At 45.2% G+C, this 24,890-nt stretch overlaps 1 long non-coding RNA gene across 1 annotated transcript in view; it reads right to left on the bottom strand.

Annotated features, from left to right (window-relative positions):
- The window catches only part of LOC138690076 (uncharacterized), a 54,909-nt gene extending 34,791 nt beyond the window's left edge, over nucleotides 1–20,118 (bottom strand). The window contains exon 1 of the long non-coding RNA XR_011328875.1: nucleotides 19,999–20,118. This is a non-coding gene — a long non-coding RNA (uncharacterized lncRNA). The remainder of the gene's footprint in view (nucleotides 1–19,998) is intronic.
- Nucleotides 20,119–24,890: the final 4,772 nt, after the last annotated feature.

Here is a 24,890-nt window from a genome sequence, read left to right as displayed (position 1 = left end):
GATGCTATTTGAGGGGAACTTGGATTGGGGTTGCTTTGGCTGTGTCTTGGAAACAATAATGTTTAGTGGTATTGGAAGGGTATGAAGAACCCAAAGTCCTGTGTCCTGACTGCACATTAGCTTGTGATGGGGTCTTCATGGTAGTCTGTTTGCTTCCGTAAGCTTCAATGCCTAAACAGAAAATACTGAGAGAAACACAGTTCAGGAAGTGTGCAAAAAAAAATGCAGATGTTCTTATTTGGCTATGTCTTAATGAACTTCATTGTCTGGTACCTAGGGCACAAGCTGATGAAACCTTGGAAGCATTGACCATTAGTTTTAAGGATTCACAGAAGGTCTGTAAGGTACTGGAAAACTTGAAAGACAGCAGACATCTTCAAATACTGATCTTTGAAATGTTAAGTCAGAAGACAGAGAGTTAGGAGCTTCCCTTCCAAACATATATAACTTCAATTTTCAGAAAAAACTGAACTGGATAATCAAATAGACTATCTGTGAGCTCACAGAAGAGTATAAAGAAATTAGTAACAGTCTGTATGGATTTGTCAAGAACAAAAATGTCAAATCAATCTAATTTTCATTTATGACAGTGCAAAAAGCCTTGTGGACAGAGAAGAAACAGACAATGTCATAGATCTTGATTTTAGGAAGGCTTTCGACACTGTCTCCCATGACACTTTCCTTTCATGAGTAGAAAACTATCGTCTGGGTGAATATATTATTGCATAGTTGCAAAACTGGTTAGAAAATTATAGATGGAACAATCATTGACAGATTACTATCAAAATGGGAAGCTTACTATATGGACTAAGCTTTCAACACTTTCACTAATGGTCCCGATGATGGAACTGAGAAAACACTTTTCAAGCTGGCTGACACCACCACTTGGAAGGACTGCCAGTATTTTGGATGACTAGACTTACAAATGAACTTCACAAATTCATATCTGAGTTGGAGATGATCTGAAAAAAAGAGATGCTACTTGGTAGGCATAAGTACATCTGGAAAGGAATAGTCAGCTACATGAATTCAAGATGGGGAACAACTGGCTGATGAGCAGACTTGAATGAAAGTCTCTGAAATTATTGTGAATCAGGTGCTCAGCAAGTGTCAACAATATCACTGTTGGGAGATGGCAAGCCCCACTCCACAAACTTTACCGTGATCTGTGAGCCATGTCAAGAAACTCTTCCATTTAGCTTATCTTTTAGGCTTTGGATACATAAGGTTAATGTTCAGCCAGTCATCTTGTCCCTACATAAAACACAATGTTCCTTAAAATGGTTTATCCTCAATTTAGCAGTGGCAAATTTAGCTTTGAACATATTAGGCTTGGGAAGGAAAGGGAAGGCAAGGCAAGGCAAAGCAAGGCAAGGCAAGGCAAGACTGAAATTCTGGTGTGACTGTGGATCAAAGTATCCAACTATCCCATTAGTTTTCTTTTGCTATCCACTTGTCTTCTGAAGCACATGGCTTTTGAGAGTGCAAGGGTGGAATCAGCCTGGGGAACCAAGCCGGCTCCTGTTAAAATCTCATCAGCTAAAAAGTTTTACTTTCCTGATTGTTGCTTAAATAAACAAAACCAGTCATATGAGGACAAGGCCCACTTTAACAATAGCTTTCTTTTATCCCCATTCGTACAGTGGGATGTCAGCCCTCACTGCTTGCTCCTGGCAAGTCCTGCCTTTCAAGAGATAGAGGAAGCCACCCAGAGCCTTCCCACGCAAAATGTCGAGACAAACCCTTTTCAGCTCCCCAGGCCTCTCCACAGAAAGGCCACAGATGCCGGCATGCTCAGAGCTCTCCCCATCCCTCTCGCTTACTTTTTTTGTCGAGAAAATCTGATTAAAGCTGTGCAGGAGAGAAGCAGATGGCAGTTTTGACGTTAGGTGAAGACAGCTTAATCTCCATCTGTGCTGACATTTTCACATGTCTCCCTGCAAATTCTGGCCCCCTGATAATCACTAATGCAGAGCTGGGGGGTCGAGGGCTGCCCTTTTGGGGGAGGATTTGCTAGGCGGGATGTTGGCCCGTCATGCCGGGAGCTGGCAGAAACTGGCAATGTGCTGTGGCCCTTTCTGAAGAAACTGATTATTATCCAGTGTCTTTGTGATAGGGCTATCAACCTAATTAGCACCCCACACACCTAGGCATTGCTGATCTTGGGCTTTTGGAGAGCATCTGCTTCAGCTCTGCTCCACTGGCACTGTGTGCACTGCACACTGCTCTGAAGCGGCGATTAGGAAAGCTTCAGAGCAATGTTAGGGGAAAACAGTCACAAAGGTAGTGTATAGTTTGAAGGCAAGCTAATTACAAAGGGATATGTTCCAGTATCTGTAACACCAAATACTGCCATGAGTGTTTCTGTAAGTCAGAAGTATCTTGTGATTAAGTCAGTGATGTCTTTTCTGCTTAGTATTTGAGTAAATACACAGCATTTTGGTGTTGAAGGCTTGAGTGCATCTGCTATGGCACTTCGACAGTGGGGCTGGCCAGGCAGAAATGTATTTGTCACCTTTGTCTAGATCCAGGCTGAGCATTGAAGCAGCCTTTGGTATGGCTGCTGAGGGCAAGTTGGGGAAATGAGGTAGCCTGGTCCTCAATGTGAGCACGTGGCACATGGGACTGGGAGCTCTGTGGCATCACGAGCTACTTGTTCACCTGCTGGAATGAAAACTGCCTCATATAACCCTCTTCATCACCTCAGACAGGTAGGCACTACTAAAATGTAGAGCTCAAAAAAATGGCAAACCCCTTAAATTCATACAAAGGTCTAATACTGCAAAAACAGATGACCCTGCAGGAGGGCATTGACCAGAACACTAGGAAACCTGCTTTTCCTGGATGTACATGCCAGAAGCTGAGGCACAGCCCCATGTTCCCATGTGCCAGCCCCACAAGGGGTCCACAAGACCTAGCAAAGGAGGTGACATGGCCAGCTGAGGAGGCAGGAGCATCTCAAATCGAGATTTGGGGGCGCTTCTTGGTAGAGTGTAAGAAAGACAATAAAGAGGCATAGCAGTAGGGATGGGGATTCAGTCTGGTGCCACAAGATAAGCAATTGGAAAACTCTTCTCTTTAAATTTAGCAACCAAGTAACACAAAGCAATGGGAAATGTACAGTATAATCAAACCAAACTTCTGCTATAAAGGAAGGCAGGCAGGATGATGTTTTGGCCTAGCTGAAGTGTCAAAGCTCCCACTAACATCAAGAGCAACAGCATGTCTTTTGCAATGAAGAAATCAAAGCTTTGGGTCTGTGGGACACTAGAAGAAGGGTAGGAGAGACTGGTCCAATGGAGGGATGAGAGCTGATGTGTCAGCATGGCTCAGGAAGGCTGTTCTTGAGGACTGCTCTCCTAGGGTTGATCCCAAGACTTCAAGATGTAAAGAGAAGTCAGAGCTACAATTTCCTCCTCGAGACCTGAACTGTCTGAGAGCCCCAGGGGATTAGACCCAGGGTTTGACTGGGACTCTGTAGCTGCACATTCAGGACAGATTTGCGAGAAAGTTCTAGTCCAGGGTCCCAGGGACATAACAGGCAGCAAGGCAGACTCCTGTGGGGGCACGGCCAGGCACGGCATCAGATAGCTCAGCACTGCAGCCACAGCTCTTGGATTAAACAAAGCTTTTGATTCTGAGCAACACCAAGTCTTCTCAGCTTCTGCTGACTTTGGTAGGGATCCAGCAGGCTCATCATTTGACAGAAGGTGACTTAACACAATGAGGTGATAATTACTGCAATCCCAGCTTTGTTGTATCCTCCCCACAGTCATCCACAAGCATCTATCTCCCTATCCCACCCTGCGGAAATTTCACAAAGAAATCAGGCAGCAGGCACTATCCAGTGCACACTATGGTTCTTGATACAAGTCCTGTGTCCATGTGTTGAGGAGATTCTCTGTTGATTATAACATGTGAGCGCAGGTCTCCAGAGAACTGCAAAGCAGACCCAGGTCACGAAGCCACTCGTGGCAGCATCTCCTGCTAGCAAATACCTTATTTGAGGCTTCTGGATGTCTGTAAAATAACACAATCTCTACAGACAGGTTTAGGATGCTTCCTATGGCTGACTGACACCCAGATGAGCTACTGCACAGGGACCTTTCTTGGGCAAGCACAGCAATTTATAGTGCATTTGTACTGTTTAGTATTCTCCAGTTAGGGGGTTGTGGCTTTAAGGCAGTGCATGAATTATGCCTTTCTCAACTTCACAGAACATCCTTGAAATGCTACTTGTGCCATCTTGTGTTTTTCCTGCTCTAAATCAGTTTAAGTGTTTTGTTCTCTCTGCCACCTATTTTTATATATCTACCCTACTTGAACGTACACACAACCCCATATACACTGCATTTCTAGGCAGGTAAACAATCCTTCATGCTTTAGGAAGACCAGCTCAGCCTAATATAGACATAAGGGCTTCTGACCCCCTGTGACTTGTTTAAGTCGGCCAAGCAAAGATGAAGTTTTGATGACGACATCTCACGTGTTTTGCTAGTTACAATCAGCCCATGTCAGACAAGCACAAGGTTATGCAGAACTCTCGGCCACAGAGGTGCTGACTACCCTGAGAAAAGGTATATTTGCCTGGGAGGCTTGAAGACAGTTGAAAGGTTACAGCGAGGTCCTACCTCTATAACATGTGAGCATTGCACTCTTCTGCAAGAGGGATGCTGATAACATTTTACCTCAATTCTGGGAACAATTCATTGCTCAGGAAACCTGTGACTGTCTTCTTTGGTTAAAATCTTTATTCAGGGTGAAATTTAGAAAGCCCAAGGCTAGAAATAAACCAATAATCCATTCACAGTTTTGGCTCAAAGTTTATCCATAGATAAATTTTTTGTAGCAACCCTTTCTAGATTTAACCAAGTTGATCACAGTATCAGTGAGCATCTCCTGTTTTCTTTTAACCATACTATTTGTCATTGTCAAGGAGCCAGGATGATCCATGCCCATCCTATAGAGTGGCAGAGAGCTTCTCAGAATATGCCTTTGCTCTTCGGAGCCTGGCTGGTGCTCAACATCATGTTGAATCCTCCTGGCTCCCCACTTGGTCAGTGCCACTTCACAATCTAGAGAACAATGTGTGGCAGCTAAAAATAGCCACTTGCTGCATGAGTCCTCAGGTGCCAAGCCACTTGTGATAAGCATCAAGGGATATGTGAAAGCTTTGACAGATAACTGATGGCTGGCTGAACACTTGCAAATAGTGGCTAGACTGATCACAAGAAATCAAACCGAATGCTTTATTTGAGGAGATTCTGCAGAGTTGTTCTTCAGTATTTACTCAACTTTATCTCTATTTTCATTTATGTCAATAGTAATGAGATGTTTCATACAACTGCCTGTGATCCTTCCCTGCCTCTTCTGGCCAGCCCCAATGGCAGCACCGTGCTCATCCAGGGAAGGTGTCAATTCCAGCACACAGTCACTGGAAGGGACTGTCTCAGTGCTCCTCATCGACTTCCACACAAGGTCTTCAAGGTTAACTACAGCCAGTTTTATCAGCTGCTGAAGTTAACCAAGTTCACGGGGTGCTGCAGCGATGGAGGAGCACTCTCATTTCCATGGTTGGCTCCACAGCTAGAGTCGTAACCTCCAGCAGAGCAGCTATAACAAACAGCCAATACCTCTGTAGGGAAAGGCTTCTGCAAAGCGCCTTGCAAACTCGGAAGCACAGATGGGCACCCTGGTACCAGTGGAGTCTGCTGGTACTTGTAGTGATGTGGGAGAGGTACACAGAGATGAAAATTCAAACTGAGGAATGGGAGAAAAGGAAACCACTTTTTCTTCAACAGCAATATTTTGGTTCAAGATTCATAGCTGATTTTTTTCTCCCTGCTAGACCCTTTGTCCCTTGTTTGCCAAGAGTCTGGTGTGAGCAAGGAAAGAAGGATATACAGGCCACTCTATACAAATCTTTTTTCCCCCAGATCTCCCAAACTTCACTCTGTGGGTGTAAAGGCAGCAGCCTGGCCCTGTGGAATGGACATTGTCTCCCTTTGTACCCCAGTAAACATGATTTTACTATTACTGCTGAAGGCCATAGTCTTTGTACTGACCTGGCAATGCAACGTCTCTGGAATCATCTGAGCTTGTCATGCTCTGAGCTGATGTAGTTTTCATTAGCTGTCATAGTAATTGTTTAGATAATTTCCTAAATGTATTTTAGGTTTGCTGTAGTTTATGGCAAGAACAAGTAGCTACTTTATGTGGACTGAGCAGTCTCTGACTCTAGAATAAAATGTGTGTGGCAGAGTGCAGAAACAGGATGGGATCAGCTGTCCTAGACTGTAAACACACACCATGATGTTTGGTCAGTGATTATTTCAGGAGAGCAACTTTGTATTGTTCAGGTAAAACCAGCCTTAGAAAAAGCAAAATGAACTAAAAAACTGAATAACTGGAAATCAATGGATAGAAGAAAATGTACAAAAGATGTCAAGAAAATGTACAAAAGATGTCTAGAAAATATATAAAACCAAATGCAAGTGGACCAAGACAGAAGAGACAGAAGCCAACATGAACTTCACTGTTCTGGCAAAGAGGAAGAAGAAAGCCCATCACTAACACCACAGTCCTCCCAGCAAAGGATGCTGAGAGCTCTGAGACTTCTGACCCTCAGCCCCACAGAGCAGGGGAGGATGAACAAAGCTCCTGAGAAGATGGGGAGATACTAGCAAATACTGACATTTAACTGAAATTTGTTAATGAAATTTGGTTTGTGTTAAGTAGACAATCTAGACTGTGAGTCTTGAGTAGCACTGTAATTGCACTACTAATAATAGCAGTTTGTTGTATTTTGTTTACACTGTTCAAACTGCAAATTGGACCAACATTAAACAAGAGGTCCAGACCTTTTCTCTTGCACTCATGGTTTTCTGCTTTAACAAAGGGCTGTGACAGCAGTTTGCTCTTAGTCTGTGCCTTTCTCATTTCAGTATGGCACATTTCCTGTTATCTTGCTTGAAATAAATAAGGTAAGATCAAAAAAGAAAATGAAGATGCAGCAATCAGATATGGATGTTTATACCTCAGGCTCAGTGGCCTGAATTTAGCATAGGTTTGTAACAAGTTGCCGACTTCCTTACTAGTCCTCTGATTCCTGATTATATTTTTTTTTTCCATAATACTCTGGCACCCCTAGCTCCCAGGCATCACTTTGAACTCCAGCTACTGCTTTGTAAATGAGACTCCAGACTGGAAAAGAAAGCTTGAAAACAATCACCTGAGGCACCCCAAAGCTTCAGAAAGCAGAAAGCAGGGAAGGGAAACCAAGCACTGAGAGACAGGATTGCTGGTGTTGCTATTTTAACTCTCACCGTTTTTCCACCCCATCATATTGTCTGGGTCACCCAGTTCATGCTGACCAAGCACCCAGGACCACCTCTGACGCAGGAGGCACCACTGCACTCGTGGACTGACTCCTTTTTGGACAATGCAGTTGGTCTCAGTTACTAAGAAGTGCTAGCAGGGAGAGCTTTGCATCTCTCATTGCCCCTACCTCCCTTGGCAAACCTGCCCTGGGAATGAACCACCTTCTTTTCCCACCTAGAAAGCTGCATCAGACCGCTCAGTGCTGGCATTCTCTTCCAAAAAGAAGAGATGGGGGAAGTAACAAATGGGAAAATACATACCGAAGTGGTTGTTTGCAATCTCTTTGACAGGTTCTTTGAAGGCAGCATGCAGAAGGTTAATGAGTTTTGGCACATGCTCACCCCTGCTCCAAGGGAACCTGCCTCATGCCCTGATAATGAGAAGTGCCTGGGGTCGTCTGGAAAGGCAAACCTGTCCGTGTGATCCTGCACCTGGATGCCAGCAAGGATTGCTCGGTGGGCAGGGCTGAGCATCATTGCAGTGCGGAGAGGAGAGAGCAGCCTGGGAACACGCTATCTGATGTTTCTCATGCCTTAAAACTCTTTTTGTTCAATAAATTAGGCTTTCACTGAGGAAATTGAAGTGGATGTTTTATAATTCTTAAGTCTCTATCACTCAGAAGTTATTTCCAGGAAACCAACCTGTCTTTGAGAGGGGTGTACAGCAATGCATATTGGGGTTGAGTGGAGGGACCTCAGCTAGGATAGAGGACAGCTGAAAGAGGCAGTGAATGCATCTCACTGTCACCAGGACCCTAATGGTCCCCTGCAAATGGAGGTGCTGGCACTGAGTCCTGGAGTGATGGGGGAGCCCAGGAGGCCAGTGCAAGTTCAGGGAATCTGTTAAAAGTAGCCATGTGTCCGAGCCCTTTCGTAGCTGCTCTGTGATCAGGGGAAGCTAGGGCAGGTTTGTCTGCAGTGGGGTCCCAGCCAGACTCTGGTTAATGGCTGAGCTGTCGCCCTGAGTCTGTGCCATGGTGGCAAGGTGAGTCAGGTTGCCATGGATGATGCTAAGGATGGCTATAGGAAGACACATGTGGCTCCCATTTTTCTAATCATGTAGCTTCAGTGAATATAATTTATTTTAAATTCTCAAGTGTATTTACAAAGGAAATACTTGGGAAAGGTTCTGCTAACTGCATCTCAATCAGAAGGAAAACAAGGGAGAAAGCCAGCCTGGGCATGAACTTGAAACAGGTTGGGCCAATTTCAGTCTGCAGGCCAGGACACACAGCAAAGTGCTTTCTCACCACAGCCTTGTACTTATGCATGAGGGATGCTCTCATCCACTGGCTCTTTCAAAACATGAATGTGCTGACAGAAAGGCAAGCTGGGCTAGCTTGGGGAGTGCTCTACCTGCATCAGCACTTTGCTCCTTGCCTGTCAGAACCTATTTACCTGTGTGCACTGCACAGCCCCAAGTATTTTGGCAGCTGAGACCAGACAAATGCCGTGGGCTGGGAGCACCAAGAGCAGCAGCAGCTACACAGGTGACAGTCATGTCATTTTGCAGGCAACCGAGAGGAGGATGGGAGAGCACAAACCCACCTCCCCACCTCTGGGTGTTTGTACAGCTGCAGGTCTAATGGTGGGTTGGCTCCTGGCCCTCTCTGCCTTCAAATACCTGTTCAGAGTCCATCTTTTTTCTACAGATGGAAGGGGGTTGTTTCAAGTCATGACTAGGTACTGCTCTGATCAGCTCTATTGGGGTCCTCTGTGCTGGTGCAGACATCCAGCTGAAGTGGATTAATATGACTTGTTGCTGGATGTATATAGTTCTCATGTTTCTTCCTCTTTCCATGCTTTTCTTCAGATCCTCTGCTCGGCTGTTCAGCACCCCAGTGAGGGCACCCTGCCTCCCCCTGTCTGACCACAGGAAAAGCATGACCCCAGCGCTGCTGGGAGAGTTACACGGGGATGGTTCCTAGTTAACAGGACTGCAGATGTTTGTCTTTAATGGACTAATGGTCTTGTTTTGTGCTTTCCAAAGGGGTGACAGACAAATATTTATTGGCTGGTTTTTGTTCTGAAGCTGATGGACACAGTAGATCGCAATAAATAGTGTCATAGAAAATGGGGTCCCATGGAGGTCAAGGCAGGAGCCTAATGCACTTTCAGGTGGATGGAGGCTGGGACATTTTAGCCAGGGGCAGATTCAGAGCATGCTTTGCAAGCATAGGACAGTGGTGAAACACATCTTTGGAGCAAGACAGCTCTGCTCACTGACTCTTTGGATTGCATTTCTTCACCACCAGCCACTCTCCCTGGCTGGGACATGTCATGCATCTCTCCTTATATGAAGACAGTGACACAAGGGAACCTATGGATGGCCATACTGGACTGGATTGAAGCTCCATTCAGCTTGGATACAGTCTCAGACAGAGTTCAGAGGAGGATGCTAACTCAAAGTATGGGAACAAGAATACATGTAGGGCAAGATATTCCTCAGTACATCCTTCCCCAGTCTCAAGTGATTTTCACCCCAGAGACCTCCTCAACCAGAAGGATGGATTTCTTTTTCATAAATTCATTTCACAGTTTTTGACAATGATGTTTTTACGCCTGCTTCAAGAGCTCCCAAAATGCACTTAGCATGGTATCGTGCCAATGTGGGGAATGAAAGCTCGTTTCTTCCAGCTGCATAGTGAGCCCAGAAGGCTGATCCATGGTCTTGCCCGCCCACTGGGATATTGCTCAAGAATGAAGTTTATGCAAGCACTAGATGAAATAAAGATTCCTTCCTGATTACCTTTACTGAAATACATTTATGCTGAAGTTGCACCGTGTGAACCTGTTTTGAACATTGCAAGTGAGAGACAAATCTAAGCATTAAGCCTCACCCCTGCAAAGCATAATTGAAATCAATGTAGTTGTCATCTCACTCTGACATTGGCACAGGTGCAAAGTGATACTGCTGAGTATCCTGCTAATAAGTTGAAGCATTCTGGCAGAAGGTATGGTTCACAGATATTCTCCTTGCCCCGGTGACTTTCAGTCAAGGTGTCAGGATCTGGAGCACCAAGACAAGGTCAGTGGAACTTTTAAAAATAAATAAATATCACCATGTTCATAAGTCTCGATACCCTCTTAATATGCTCTTTTGAAATCTACCCTCTCGTTGTACAGTCACAAGGGAGTGACTTATCAGCCAGCTGCTCCTCTGTATCTTTTTTTTTATGCTTTCACTCTTTTTCATCCAAATTCCTGTGATTTTCAGATCTTGTTGATCATTCAAGATGCCTCCCTATTATTCCAGCATCTCTAGTCTCCTGTCATTCAGACTTCAGATCCAGTGCCTACAACTCCCTAGTTCTGTGCTCCCTCTATGCAGAGAAATCTGAAAAGTAGGAACTTGTTTTTTAAAGACTGACATTCATTTTGCTGATCCTCTTCCCTAGAAAATTCCTCCCTCTTCTGAAATTTTTGCAGTGGATGTTTACCTTCCAGCTCTCCTAGTGCCTTCCTTTTCCTGCAGAAGGGGTGGCAGATCGTATTACTGACTTCAGGCTGCACCAAATCAGATGTTCTTATTCCTTCAGAGTGAGACAGGGAGGACAGGTTATTCCAGGACTGCATTTGAGAAGAAAATGTTTTCAGCAATTTCTGGGAAGGAAACCAGAAAGTGAGAAGGTAAGAAGTTACAGGCTTGCCAAGGTAGACTTGCCCTGCTGGGCAACATTGGCTGCCTCCTGGGATACTTAAAGAATAAAAAACTATTTTATTAGTCTCCAGTAATTATATCAAATCAGATGAACCAACTCTAGCTTGAGTGGAAGGATGCCTCAATTGACAAGTAGCTTTGATAGTTATTACTCCTTTAAGGACTTGGAAATGGCAAGGTGCATTTCAGCTATTATAAAAAATTTTCCTCTGGTTGCTTCAGTGCTTCTCTATTAATTATAAATTTAATGCTTTCAGTAATTGTATGCATGTGCTTTGCAAAGGGATTGCATGTTGCTTCTCTGTCACTGTAAGCACCATGATGACAGTGAGGACAATGTTTTCCTTGATATCATATCATTAATTGTAATTAAGGAATTACAGTGTTATGGGTTCAACATGGCACATGTTAAATAGATGGAAAACTTTCTAGGTGATGAATCTCCACATATCGCTTGCAAGCTGGAAGTCCATGTTCATGTTCAGAAGGGTGTTGTGATGAGGTCCTACAAAGACTGGTACCTGGGCTCTGTGCTGTTTTATATTTGTACTGATGACCGAGGAGAAAATATAAAAGGGTCACAAATAAACCTTCAGGTGGCAGAAAGACCTGGGGAGATGATGGTGAAGTCTTATCACTGTTACAAAGCAGCCTGGCTTATTTGGGAAACTGGGCATAAGCAAACAATATGCATTGTAATAGAGATGGATGTGAAGTCATTCCCACTGGAGTAAAGGCTGTAGCCATAGTGGAGACACAACCATGCTGGGAAGCAGCAAGACGTGGAAGGCATGAGGATAATCAACATCTGATGTGAAGGTCCACAGCTATGTGCCAGCCAGAAGTACAGTGTTCCATAATAGTCACAATTTAAGAAGGATTCTCCTAAATTGGAGGACATATTTAGAGATGTACCAGAGGAAAGATTAGACAATGAGATAAAGTCAGGGTGGTGAATAACTCCAGAAGTTCAGTCAGATATAATTAGCCAAGAGAAGGTTAAGGACAAGTGATCCCAAAGTGACCAAATAAGGTAGAAATTTAATACTAGAGGTACAGTAAAATCTAAAACTAAAAACACAGGATGAATGTATTCAGACTACAAATAAGGTACATGGGTTTTTATTAACAAAGGACAACCTTGTTAAAACAATGAATGAAGAATTCTTCACCAAAAAAAAGAAAAGTATTATTATGGGTACAGCCTAATTCAAATGTGAACACAGGGAAGTCTATGGTGTGGAGGTCAGACTAGATGACACCAATGTCCCTTTGGGACGTTAAACTTCATCAGGGTAGGACTGTGACTCACCAAGATTATATGCTGATTTATCTCATCTATACACAAGCTAAGCTAGCAGGGACCCAGTTGTCTCTTACTGCCTAGTGGCAGCATTGCCATCTGACATGGACAAAATCACATAGGCTCTGTTAATTTAAAAAAAAAAAAATTAAAAAAATTGCTAAATCTGTGGCTGGACCTTGTTCAGTTCTGCAGTGAAGGCAGCTTCTTCTGTAGCCAGTTGTGCAGCCCAAATGCTGAATTCCTGCTACAAGCAGACAAAGGCAGCATTTTGTGAAGAACTGTAGGGGCTGAATATGTTCATGGAAACCATTAGTAGACATAGCAGGAAAGAAAGCATTTTGTGAAGCCTTGAGGGGAGAAGTGCAGATGAGTAGATTGCTCTTAACAGTAAGCACACCCAACTCTGGTTTTCATGTGTTATTATTAAAGCAGCAGAGAGCCATTTGGATGGGCGTTAGGAAAGAAAGATGAAGTCCTGTATTTTTACCGGTGACTTCTTTCCTTTGTGCCTTTGTTCCCATGTGCTTTTCAGGGGGGGAGTCCATGTCTAGTACCCCTGGGATCACCAGAACCTGCCCAGCTCCTGCATTCACCTCCTTTCCTCCAGAGCGGAAGCAGGTAACCAGATGTTTAAAAGAAAAAAAAATATTAAAATTCCATCTCATTCCACATCGTTTCAGTGTCTTTTAGCTCTGCCAATAACAGATGACCTGCTGAACTCTGGTGTTCAGTATTTCAGCCTGGGGACAGCTGTTAATCAGGAGTGCTGCTAGACTGCTTAACACAGCCATTTCCCTTCCTGCCTCTCATCAGGACCAGGCTTTGCTGCTCACCCTCGCCTGCACTTGCAAACATTTCACCTTTCAAATGCACAGCCTGATGTTGCTGTCAGTCTACACAAGGTTTTATGTACAGCAGAGGTGCAGATTCACATGGTCGTTATTCCAAGTTAGGGAACTAATCTATGTGATATTTAACCTAGTTTGCTCTCGGAATGCATAAGAGGAATTGGGGTCACCGACAAAGTGGCCCTCTTCCACTCTCTCTTAAAAGCCAGTGACAATCCCTTATGTCCTGTCAGTGCCTAATTACATCCTCAGGTTCATGTAGACACAGGTATTTTCTCTCAGTGATTCTTTTTTATTTCTTACCTTTCTCTGTAAACTGTCATTTAATTTTATGAGTTTCAGAAGTAATTATATGGCTGAAGTTTGGAGTCTTTGATTGCACCCCATGAGATATCTTTGTAAAAGCATCTCATAACAGTCTAAGATGTGGACTCCAATGCTACAGAAGTACTTTTTCTTGCGGTGCCTAATTAAACTCCACATCACAGGCATAAACAAGTCCTGGGAATGATGAGAAGCAGGGAAGCCATCAGTGCCTATCAAACCTGGCAGCTCAGGCGCAGCCTCTGGCAGCTCCTGCTTTGCCGACTGCCAAAAGTGAGGCAGGGTCTTGAAAAGAAAGATCACTTTATGCTTCCCTGGTTTCTTTTAGTCTCTCCCTAACTATCTACAAGCCATCATTAGGCAGACACATATGGTCATTCTTACATTGCAGCAGAGTATTGCTAATGTACTCTGTCTGCTGTTTACTACTGTGTGTGTAATACCTTAAGCAAATGTCGTTTATCCTCTCTAGTGACTGGAACAAAAATAAAGGTTTGCTGGAGTGAGAAAAGAGGTTCACAAGCCTGCCACCATTGCTACATTGCCAGGTCTGCTGAGTAATCTTACAGCTCCTCCCTGTAGCTCACTCCCAGATGGATGGATGCTGCAGGTGTACCTGAGCTTTCCAGCTGCTATTTACTAGTCTTCCTCTGGAAACAAGCTGTAGAGGGCTGCACTGGGTTACTGGATTTGCTATGGGGCTCCAAGATCTCTGACAGCCAGTGCCACGTAGCTGTGTGCTGGGAAGTGCTGCTGAGTCTTGCAGCTCATTACACCCATGACTTGCAGTGGTATCAGCTGCAGGGGAGGTCTCAATAGCCCCCCTGCATGCCGCTTTATGAGAGAGCAGCCAAAATGCTCTGGAGCATGATGACCTGAGCTGTTCTTTATGCCTGCACAACACTGATGCAGCTGCAATTAGCAGAGGCTCTGAACATGGTTCTTTCTGCCTTTACAAAAGGTGTGTACCTGTGCCCAGCAGCAAGGCAGGAATGTATTAACCTTAGAAACATGATCTGAAACACCTGCCCTCCTGCAGACAGGTGAGGAGGAGTGTCATCAGGGGACTAAGGTGGCAGTTTTCGATCTTTCCAAACTCTTCTTGCACTTTGCTCTCATGGGCTGTCTTGCATTTTTCTTCTAGGAATTAAATGCAGTGTTGAAAAAGCCAAGAGTGTGAGACACGCTCTAACATCAAACTCAATGTGCAAAATGCTTCTAACTCTGCAAGCTGTTCAGGAGGGAAAATCTCCCTCCTTCCATGCCCCAGGGCAGGTACTAGCACTTGGTCCAAGCCTATGCCAGCCTTGATATCCCAAAGCTTGATGGAGAGGCTGTATGGTTGCACTGTTGGGGCAGCCTGAACTGTTGGATGCATAAGAGGAAAAGCAGACAGGTAAAGTGGTGGAGGAAGGAGGTGTGTACTTCAGGGTGTGCTGCCATGCTAGAAATCCTTGAGGCATCTCCAGTTGTGCTGGTTCATTTGGGAGGTTCATTTAAGTACAGCTTTACTGAAGGAGCTGCCTGGGATGGATCAGGCAGTAGAGCTGTGGCAGTGCAGCACGACCCTGGAGTTTCCTGGCCTCACACCTCAGCAAGGAACTGACCAACTCTGTAAGTTCAGGAATCACCACCATTTTGGCTAAGCTACCGGAGTGTGTTGTCGAATAGGTGGGTCACACGTCCTGGCACATGGATTTACACAGCACCCAGCACTGGGGCTGAGGTCTCCCTCGACACCTTGGGGCTTCACACCATCAAACTCATCATCTGGACACTAATTCTGATGAGAGCAGAAAAAGACATGGGATCTTCCTATTGCTGAGCTTCCTTCTGGGACAAATGTGGGAATTGCCTCCCTGTGAGGTGCTATTGGGAGGTCTGGGTTTCACAGGGCCTCTACAGTGCCTGAAAGACGCAAAGCTCTCTAGATTCTAAGCACTGATATTCGTTATCCCTGTTCAGCCCTGTAGGACTCAGTTGCTTTGTGCTGAACTTTGGGCTGGATACAGATTCACGGGTGCTCCATATTCCTACCCTAAGCCAACCAAAAGCATGTTGCTCTGCTGCTTGTTGCAGGGAAGGATAGTCTCTGAATAATTTGTGCTTGCTGTTATGGCACTGATTTCATATTCACCTGCTAATATGCCTAGCCATATTAAGGATTTTAAATATGATCTATATTTTTAATCCTAGTATTGAATTATACATTTTCTCTGATTGATTAAAGTGCTGTGGTGTCTGCCTCTCCCTGGTCTGTACACAGAGCTGCTCTGTCACTCTTGACATGTCCTGCAGCCTGCTGGTATAACCTGAGGGAAAAGTTTAATTGGGGGCTGCTCTGGGCATCAGCCTGGTTAAGGACCTCAGTGTTGGGGTATTTACTTAGCTGAAGCACTCAAAACCCCTGCCCAGGATAACTTGTATTAGAATCTGCTCTTTCTTGGTATTTGCTGTGCTTACAGCTCGGGGGATGCTGCAGAGATACCACCTCAGGTGGCTTCCAGAGCCTCTGTTGCCATGGAAAGCCTGAATAATGGTGCCTAAAGACACAGAAAAAACAGAGGTTTCCCAGATGTTCCAGATGTCTGCAGTCATTGATGTTTGCACTGAGTTCTGGGCAAAGATTCATGGTGGTGCTGACCTGTCTGGCATAATGTCCCACTATCCCCATTGCGTGCTATGCATTACATGTCACCAGCTCACAGCCGCCAGAGGTCTGTGCTGAAGAAGGTGGATGAGATGTTACTCCCTTAGTGGCCAGCCCCCGTGTTTTATATAGCAATGCTCTCTTCAGAAATCACGGTGCCATTTGTCCCCTATTACCAATGCCCAGGGAGGAAGGAGGCCAGTGACAAATACATTATGTAGACCTGTGTGAATGCTATCAGGCTTTTATTATTATCTCCTGGCTATGTTATTATTCTGCTCCCTTGACAATTTATTCTATTCCATTTCTCTCAGCAGCTGTGTTTGTCAGCCTGCTGCATTAATACATGTGCTTTTGCCTCCTTGCCCCTTATTAGATATAGGAGCTTGGTAAGAGAAAGTAGGTTTGGTGGTTTCATATCACATTAGAGAAGCACGAAGCTTCTCTGCATTGCAGTGCCCCAGGGAGACAAGGGTTTGTTGGCTGACCCAAGTCTAAGGGATATATGTGGCTATGACAGAGAGAACCTGCTGAGCCCTTTGTTGCTTCTGTACAAATGCCATAGGCTGTTTTCTGTGTTGCTGAACATATATGAGCAAAACCAAAAGCAATCTGGGGAGACAAGATGTAGAGAACTGGGGAGGTCTGCTCTGCCGGAGGCACCACCAAAAAGTACTTAAAGGGAAGGCTCACACCATCAGTAATTAATGCTCCTGTTAGATACACCTCTTTTTTGAGGATCTCAGACTACTTAATTGTTGAGATCTAGGCACTGAATCAGTTCACAATCCATTTACTCTGTTATCTGGCCACTGCGCAGTGAGATCAGACACTTCCAGGAAAGTTGATGCGGACACTAAAAATCCACAGTCACTTCTCGCTGTGCCTCTGGTTCTCTATGTGGAAGTGAAGGATACTCATGATTTTTCACCCAGTGAGGCTATTTAAGGAAGTCCTCAGTGACAGCCCTTCTTTGACAGATTTGTTCATGTCCTTAGACCAGCATGTCATATCCTCAGACTGGTAACAACAGCACTGCTACTGCTGTGGCATACACGACCCAGGTGCTCTTGGTGGGCAATTAATTGCTTCCCAGCATTTTATTGTAAGAAGTTTGCTTCTGCTCTGAAACAAGAAGAGTTTCAACTCTAGGCACCGAGGAAGATAGCCAAAGCCCTACAGTCTTTCTCCAGCCTTCTCTATAACCTGGTAGCTGTGTTTTACAGGCCACCAACTTGAGCAGCAAAAAACCAGAGCAAAATTCCTAAAGTCTTGAGGGATTTGGAAATCTGGCCAAGCACAAGCCACTTATGCAGCCCATCTCAGCATTGCCTGTAAGGAGGCAGTAGTTAATATTTGCAGGATGTCTGTATCCCACTGGCCTTCCGCCCATCAGCACCACAAGCGCTTGTTTGTACAGCAGAGTCGTGTCTCATCCTACTGCCTGCTGGACAAGCTCCCTTTCTTCCAGGGGCTGGGCTGTGCCACGGAAATATAGAGATTTGTATTCAAGCCCAGCCATCGCTGTGTGATATGATGCAGTGACAGCCATAAAGTTCCTAGATAGACTCGTTACATGATTAATAACAACAGGAGCGGCTTAATAGATAAAGCCATTTCCTTTACCTGGGATCTGTTCTGGGACTTACTGCTATAGAGCTTGAATGAACTGAACAAGGATGTTATTGCTAATTAGTGTGCATGACCGCAGCCCGATACTGGAGGCTGCTGCTAAATGGCCTGTCTCACCAAGCACCTCTCCCAGCCTCTTGCTGGAGTTTTGTCCTCCCTGGGAGCCAGCGTCAAGCAGAACCAGGGCAGTTGCCTCCAGGGAAAGTGGTGTCAATCGTAGCAATTATCCTTCCTCATTGTAAACGCTTCAAATATATAAGACTGTGTGAGGTACTCCGGTGTAATTCGCCCTATTGAAAAAAGATAAACTGTTCTTTCATGAACGTGATGTATGTAAATAGCATCTCTCTTTTGAAATATCTGTGAGCCCATATTTTAATATTAATTTTTACTTCCCTTCAAAGAAAGAACAACAAAGCACATCAATGATAGATCTCCAGTAAATCCTGACCTGTTGCTAAGCAGTCCTCAGGTTGGTACATGCTGCTGCTGAACTGACAAAAGTTATTTTGCCTCTGTAAAGGGACGAATCGAAACAACCTAATAACATCCTTGAAGCTCTTCCTGAGAAGCCTACTCAGGGAGTAGGGACCCACAACACCTCTCTGATTTTGGAGCTCATGCCTCAAACCACTTTGCAAATGTAGAAGTCTCGCTCGATTCCAGCTTGAGACAAGTGAGCAGAGAGCATCAGTGCTGGGAGGTGGTGGGCACCTGCCTCTGCCAAAGCAGCTGCAGGTCCCAGCATCTCTCATGGAGTAGACTGAAAGTAGGAAATGTACTTCCCCAGCTCAAAATGCTAGCTTGAAAGACCATGTCCTATTGCTGACACCTTCCCACAAGCACCAAAATTCAAATCATTGATTCTTGGCTGTACAAAGCTGTGCTGCTTTTGGCTGGGATAGAGTTGATTTTCTTCACAGTAGCTGGTATGGGGCTATGGTTTGGATTTGTGCTGGAAACAGTGTTGATAACACAGGAATGTTTGGGTTACTGCTGAGCAGTGCTTACACAGAGTCAAGGCCTTTTCTGCCTCTTACCCCACCCCACCAGCGAGGAGGCTGGGGGGGCACAAGAAGTTGGGAGGGGACACAGCCAGTACAGCTGACCCCAACTGACCCAAGGCATATTCCAGGTGATAGGACATCATGCTCAGCATACAAAACTGGGGGAGGAGGAAGGAAGAAAGGGGGACACACGTTCGGAGTGATGGCATTTGTCTTCCCAAGTCACCGTTAGGCGTGATGGAGCCCTGCTTTCCTGGAGATGGCTGAACTCCTGCCTGCCCATGGGAAGTGGTGAGCGAATTCCTTGTTTTGCTTGTGTGTGCAGCTTTTGCTTTACCTATTAAACTGTCTTTATCTCAACCCATGAGTTTTCTCACTTTTCCAATTCCCTCCCCCATCCCGATGCAGGGGTAGTGAGCAAGTGGCTGTGTGGGGCTGAGCTGCTGGCTGGGGTTAAATCATGACAAAAGTAAGTAGAGCCTCACTGCCAGAGGAACACACAACCCAAACACGGGGTGGAGCATTTTTCTATGTGACTTTTTCTCCTGTGTCATAAAACATTGTCCCTGGCTGTGCATGTCCCTGGTTCCCCAGATATGCTCTGCAGACCACTGGTGGCCCAGGAGGCTCTTGGAAGTGACCTGCAACTGGTGCACTGGCTCATCACATCTGCACAATACTCCCTGTGACAAGCCAGGTGACACAAGAACATTGTGGCCCAGCAAAATCCTGGCAGCTGGCAGTACCCTGAGGTCCAAATAATTTGGACCATGTGAATTTTGAAGGGTTAGAGGCAGTCTCTGCTGTACAGGTTTTGTCTCACCCCAGTTTAGAAAGTGATACCTGTGTTAGGACAGGAGGAACAAATTCAATTGGTTGTCCCAGTCACTAAGACAGAGACCAGGCAACTACCCAGGATGAAGCTCAACTGGCTCTAGTTTGGAGCATGAAACCAACATCTGAGTCAAACAAAGAGTTGGCAGAAGATACCACTACTGACCCATTTTACAGATGAATCTGGACTAAGAAAGATTGAAGGTCTTGGCCAAGGACATGAGCACCTAGCATCACCGCCATGCCGGCTTGTGGCTGAACCACCCTCCCCCTTTACAGATCTGCCTGGGCCACAGAGCAGATGTCACCGAACCCTGTCCCCTTCGGCAGCCAACCCTTCCTTCTCCCCACTCTTACCGCTGTGTGGAAGGGACAGTCATCTCTTCTGCAGCTCTGCTCTGGCAGACAGCATTTCTGAAGCTCTCCCCTCATTTCCAAGCAATGCTGAGATTCATTAACTTCCTCTCCCCTTCTGCTGTAACCACATATTTGGCTCTTGTTATTGGATTATTTATAGTAATTCTGCAAAGTGTTTTGGAATCAGTAGAAGGGCACAGTGCTAAATACAATAGCATCACCTCGTGAGATCTGACATTTAAAAACAGGGGATCTAATTACTGAAACCAAGGGAGACAGCAAATGTCAGGAAAAGCTAGTGGCTGTTGGCTTGATACTGTGACTCCTAAACTGCTGCCTGTGGTCTGTGGCAGGCAGAGGAGTCATTTGCAGCAGTTTTTCTTGGGAGGACAACTCTAGAACCTCTTCAGAGGATGCACGTGTGCTTCTTTTTCCAGTGTTGTCTGAAAACAACAACGTAAGGCTGTGCATGTTCTTGACTGATGGATTAACCTGCTACTGCTGACATTCCCACACCCAGACCCTTCTAATCAAGTTGGGAGGGTTAAATACATTTCTAGACCTGACCCCAAGGTTTCCAGCCAGACCCAATATAACGCAAAGAACAGCTTCGCAGCCTGCTTTCTTTTCGCAGAGGAATTCCAGTGCAGAGCATGTCCAAGCTGAAATAGTGCAGCTGCCTAAAAGCCCAAGTTAATATTCATGCATCGTGCAGAATTTCGAATACATCCACCTCTCATCAGCAGCGTCAAACTGTCTTGACAGTTAATGAGCTAGGCACAGACTCTAAACCAGCAAGTTGTAACTGAATAAATATGATAAACAACCTGTTTCCAGATGGCTTTTTATGTAAAACTATTTATGCAGTGTTGATAGATGGCAAATTTTATGCCAATAAATCCTCGTATTTTAAAACATTTGCCTTCTTAATTGCCCAGTTTACATGTAAAATATGTTTATGTGCATTGCTAAGTCAAAAAGTGACATGGGAACATCTCTGGACTAAGTAAGCACTATTCCTGCAGTGGCCTATTTGTCTGGGCTCATGAGAATAACAGTGTCACAGGAATGTCACCTGTGAAATCTTGTACATAGTAGCAGTTAGACTCTGATCAAGGCTGGCATTAGAATATGTGTTGCTGTTAAGCTCATGTCATTTGCTAGATGGTGTTTGAAGGGAACTTGAAGCCCTGACCCCACAGGCTGGTGGGACCTTGAACACTGCCAGGGAGATGCAGCTGGACATGAAGGCGGTGCTGGGAGTGAGGCTGTGGTTTGACAGTGGGTGGTGATGCTGCTGCAGTAACCAGTCATGAAGCCTCTGCTTCACATCTCTAAAATGGGACAGCTGGTACTCTATCTCCCGGGCATGGCTTTGGGGTAAGCCCACTGATGGCTCTCAGATACCCTGACCCTGCAGGCAGTGACATCTGGGGGAGAAGCCAGTTGTATCCCAGCACTAGAGAGCCTCTTGCAGTCTCCCAGGATTTCTTTCCCACTGAGGGGTTCCAGTATATCAGAGAGAGGACACTGTGCCAAAGCAATGACAGACCAAACCATGCAGATGAGCAGACAAGTGAGTCTGTGTCTTTGGTAGCTCACCCAGGCTCCCTGGTGCCTTTTGCAACTGGGTCCTCCTGAACCACCAGTTTTGCTCCTGGCTGTCTCTGCCACCTGCATCCAGCAAGGGCAGAATCAGGACCACACACAGGTTGGCTTGTCCCTCTGTCCAGTTGTGCAGTCAGTCCTCAACACTGTGTTTTGCCCAGAGGTTGTCATCTGAGCACTTTGCACTGTCCCCTAGAGCAGAATCCATCCTGCCTCTCCATGCTTTACCAAGCTTTCTCCAGGGCCAGACAGACCCCCCCCCGTCCCCATCCCCACCACCCACTGGAAACACAAATTGCACAGAGACATGCAAAATGCAGCAGGAGACACTGAGCATTCTCCAGCTTTGGTGCTGAGTCTTGATCCCTAACTGCCAAAGCACCTGGTGACTACAAGGAGATCTTCCATGGGGTGCTGGTTTTGTCCAAAGGAGCTCAGCAGTGGCAAATGCAGGAGACACAGAGCCCTGTTAGACACGTAGCCTTCTAATGCAATTAGTTCATGGTTTATCTGCATTCTTATTACTGGCTATTTGCTCTAATAGATTTAATCATGTAAAACATTAACATAAATTGACACCAAGCAGATTTATCCCTTTGAAAATGTTTACTCATTTAGGATTTCTGATAGTTGTTGGGCTCAACTCTATAGTATATGGGGTGTTTTATTTAGCCTTTAACTCATTTATTGGGTATTTATAGAAGAGGGCTTCCCTGAGCAGTAAAACCAGAGGGCTTTGCGCACAACAACTATGTCCTTCTGACAGGTTTATTTTGTTTTATTTCTCTAAGGGGTAGCTTTGCCTCACTCTGTTTTTACCTTAGCATTGCCACTAAAGTCATTAAAACAAAGTCTGCCCCATTATGCCTTTGGTGACGTTCAGGCACTGTGGTCATGGCTGGTCCTTGCAAGGCCAGGACTGCAAAGGAGGTCGGGGCAGACTCCAGGGCTCATCACTCTCCCCCACGTCTCAGCACCAGACATGTATCCAGCTTCCTGAGCAGCATGGGTAAACCTGGCATGGCACAGGTAAACACGTGGGGACAGAGTTGCTGAATTCCCTATCCAGGAGCAGGGTGCCAACCTCTGCAGAGCCCTGTGTTACTGTTCCCTCTTCTCCAGTATTAAACAGGAGCCTCCACCACCCCCATCTGCATCACTAAAAGAGAGAGGGGTCTGACAGCATCACACCTCTGGCTTGCTACGGCAAACAGCCCTCAGCCAACAGGTCACAGCAGGAGGCATGAAGTAGCGAGCAGAGACTTTGTGCCATTCTCTCAGATTTCTGGGAGAGTTCTGAGGAGTTTTTTAGCTTAAAGAATAAGGTATACACGCAGCCAGCCTCCCATTAATCTGGGTGCCCTTATCCTGTCAAGAGAGCTAGAGTTTGAAAACTCATGTGCAAGGTGTGTGATACTGAACTAACTTTTAAAATAGTTGCCTAATGCCCATTCTTTAAAAAGAGCCTTTTCACCAGTACAGGTGATGGGGTGTTCTATGTCTGGATGCAGTGAGGGTCACTTTCTGTGCCCTGTGAGTGTCACTAGAGCCTGCCATGAATTTTGCACAGAGGTACAGGTTCGGATCAAACAAACCATCATAAAGGAAGATTAGTCTTGATGAGTCTCAAAAAACCAGGGAAAATAACTTTGGAGAAAACTTTAGGCATTGTCAAGATTTTCCATTTTGATTTTCAGGCATTTTTTGTCTGAGTCGAGAAAGGCTTTCGTTTCAAAACATGTTTAATCTTGGACTAACCAACAGGCAAAGAAAGAAGAAAAGTCAAATATCATATTCATCTGGAGTTTGTGAATATGGGACATATGACAGCCCGCAACTGTACTTTGCTGTGCAAAAATGCATGGCTTTAAAAAAAGTATACTTGGCAAAAAAGGAAGAAAAAAAGAAGGCAGACAGAAATCTTGACTTTTCCTCCTAATTTGACACGGTGATACTTTTTTTCTTCTTTGAAATATGAAGACTTTTTACCAGATGAGAAAACCATTTCCCATTTATGCTCCAGTTATCACTGTGATGGGCATTTTTAGACATGATTTTGATGGGAGAAGGGGGTGGAGAGAAATCCAGGACCTTCTGTGTTAACTTGTGCGTTCTGTGCAGCTATCGACTGACACACTGCATTAAAAACCTCAAAGCATCAGGATTATTAGGACACCCACATTTGCCTGGCCCAACACAGTACACGAAACTCATGAGGAAGCCCACAGAACAAGGGGACAAGATGCTCACACAGCACCTGTGTCCTTCAGGAGCTCCCATGAAGACTGCATTAAACTGGGATTTATACAGCAAAGGAAATGGAGCCTCAATTCATCTCATTTCCCCCAGAAGGGGAACTACTGCTTTAGCACCAAAGGACCTCATCTCCCACCTCCATCACCATTTTCATATGGTCCCACAAAGCCTGGCCAAAAGAGAAGGGACATGGAAAGATGACTGCCCAGCCACCACCACAGCTATGAGCCCATAAAGCAACAGCTCAGCTACAGGTCCTCCCATCTCCTTTTGTCATTCCACATTTCAGTGACATTTGAGAGTCCTCTCAGATTTTAAAACACATAGATTTTGACATTTTATTACTTGCCTGTCTCTGTTTTATGGTTATTAGGATGGGTGAAAAATTAAGGTTCCTGGAAGCTGCCGTGAAAACCTCTATTTATTCAAAGGGCATGTAAAAAATGGCTGCATCCCCCGTAGGCGACATGATGAGATTTAGGATCATTTCAAGCTCTCAATTGCTTTGCATAATGAGCATGGTACTTCCAGTGTCAGAAGCTCAATCCCAAGTTCTTTCTGCCCACCCAATAACTCTCGTTTCATCTCCCCTGTGCCTCCAGAGTCCAGGACACCCACCTGGCAGGGGCTGTGGGGACAAGGTGATGCCCGAATTCCTTCACATTTGTCACAAGTGTCCACAGTGCTGTGATTTCAAGGCAGGGTGGGTGGCCAATGTATGTCACCCGAGACAGCATGATCCATATGTGAATGGTCCAGTAGCTGAGGTCTTTGTGAAGCTCAGGAGATCAGCTTTCAGCTTAGACTTGCTGAAGGCAATGCAGACAACAAAGCCTATAAGAGATCATATTTTCATTCTAGCTTATTTCATGATCCAGATGCATATCAACATAAATTGCTCTCCTCACATTCTTTTATTATAGGGATCATATTTTTGATTCCTGCAGTTCCATGCCAGCTCTGGCTGGAGGAACCACTCCAAGCCAGGGAGGGGAATGTCCTTCAGTCTTGCCCTGGTTTGAGCTGCT

This window comes from Haliaeetus albicilla, chromosome 2, assembly GCF_947461875.1.
Source record: "Haliaeetus albicilla chromosome 2, bHalAlb1.1, whole genome shotgun sequence".
In the NCBI taxonomy this organism is placed as follows: domain Eukaryota; kingdom Metazoa; phylum Chordata; class Aves; order Accipitriformes; family Accipitridae; genus Haliaeetus; species Haliaeetus albicilla.
This window is presented reverse-complemented; position numbering and strand designations above follow the sequence as displayed.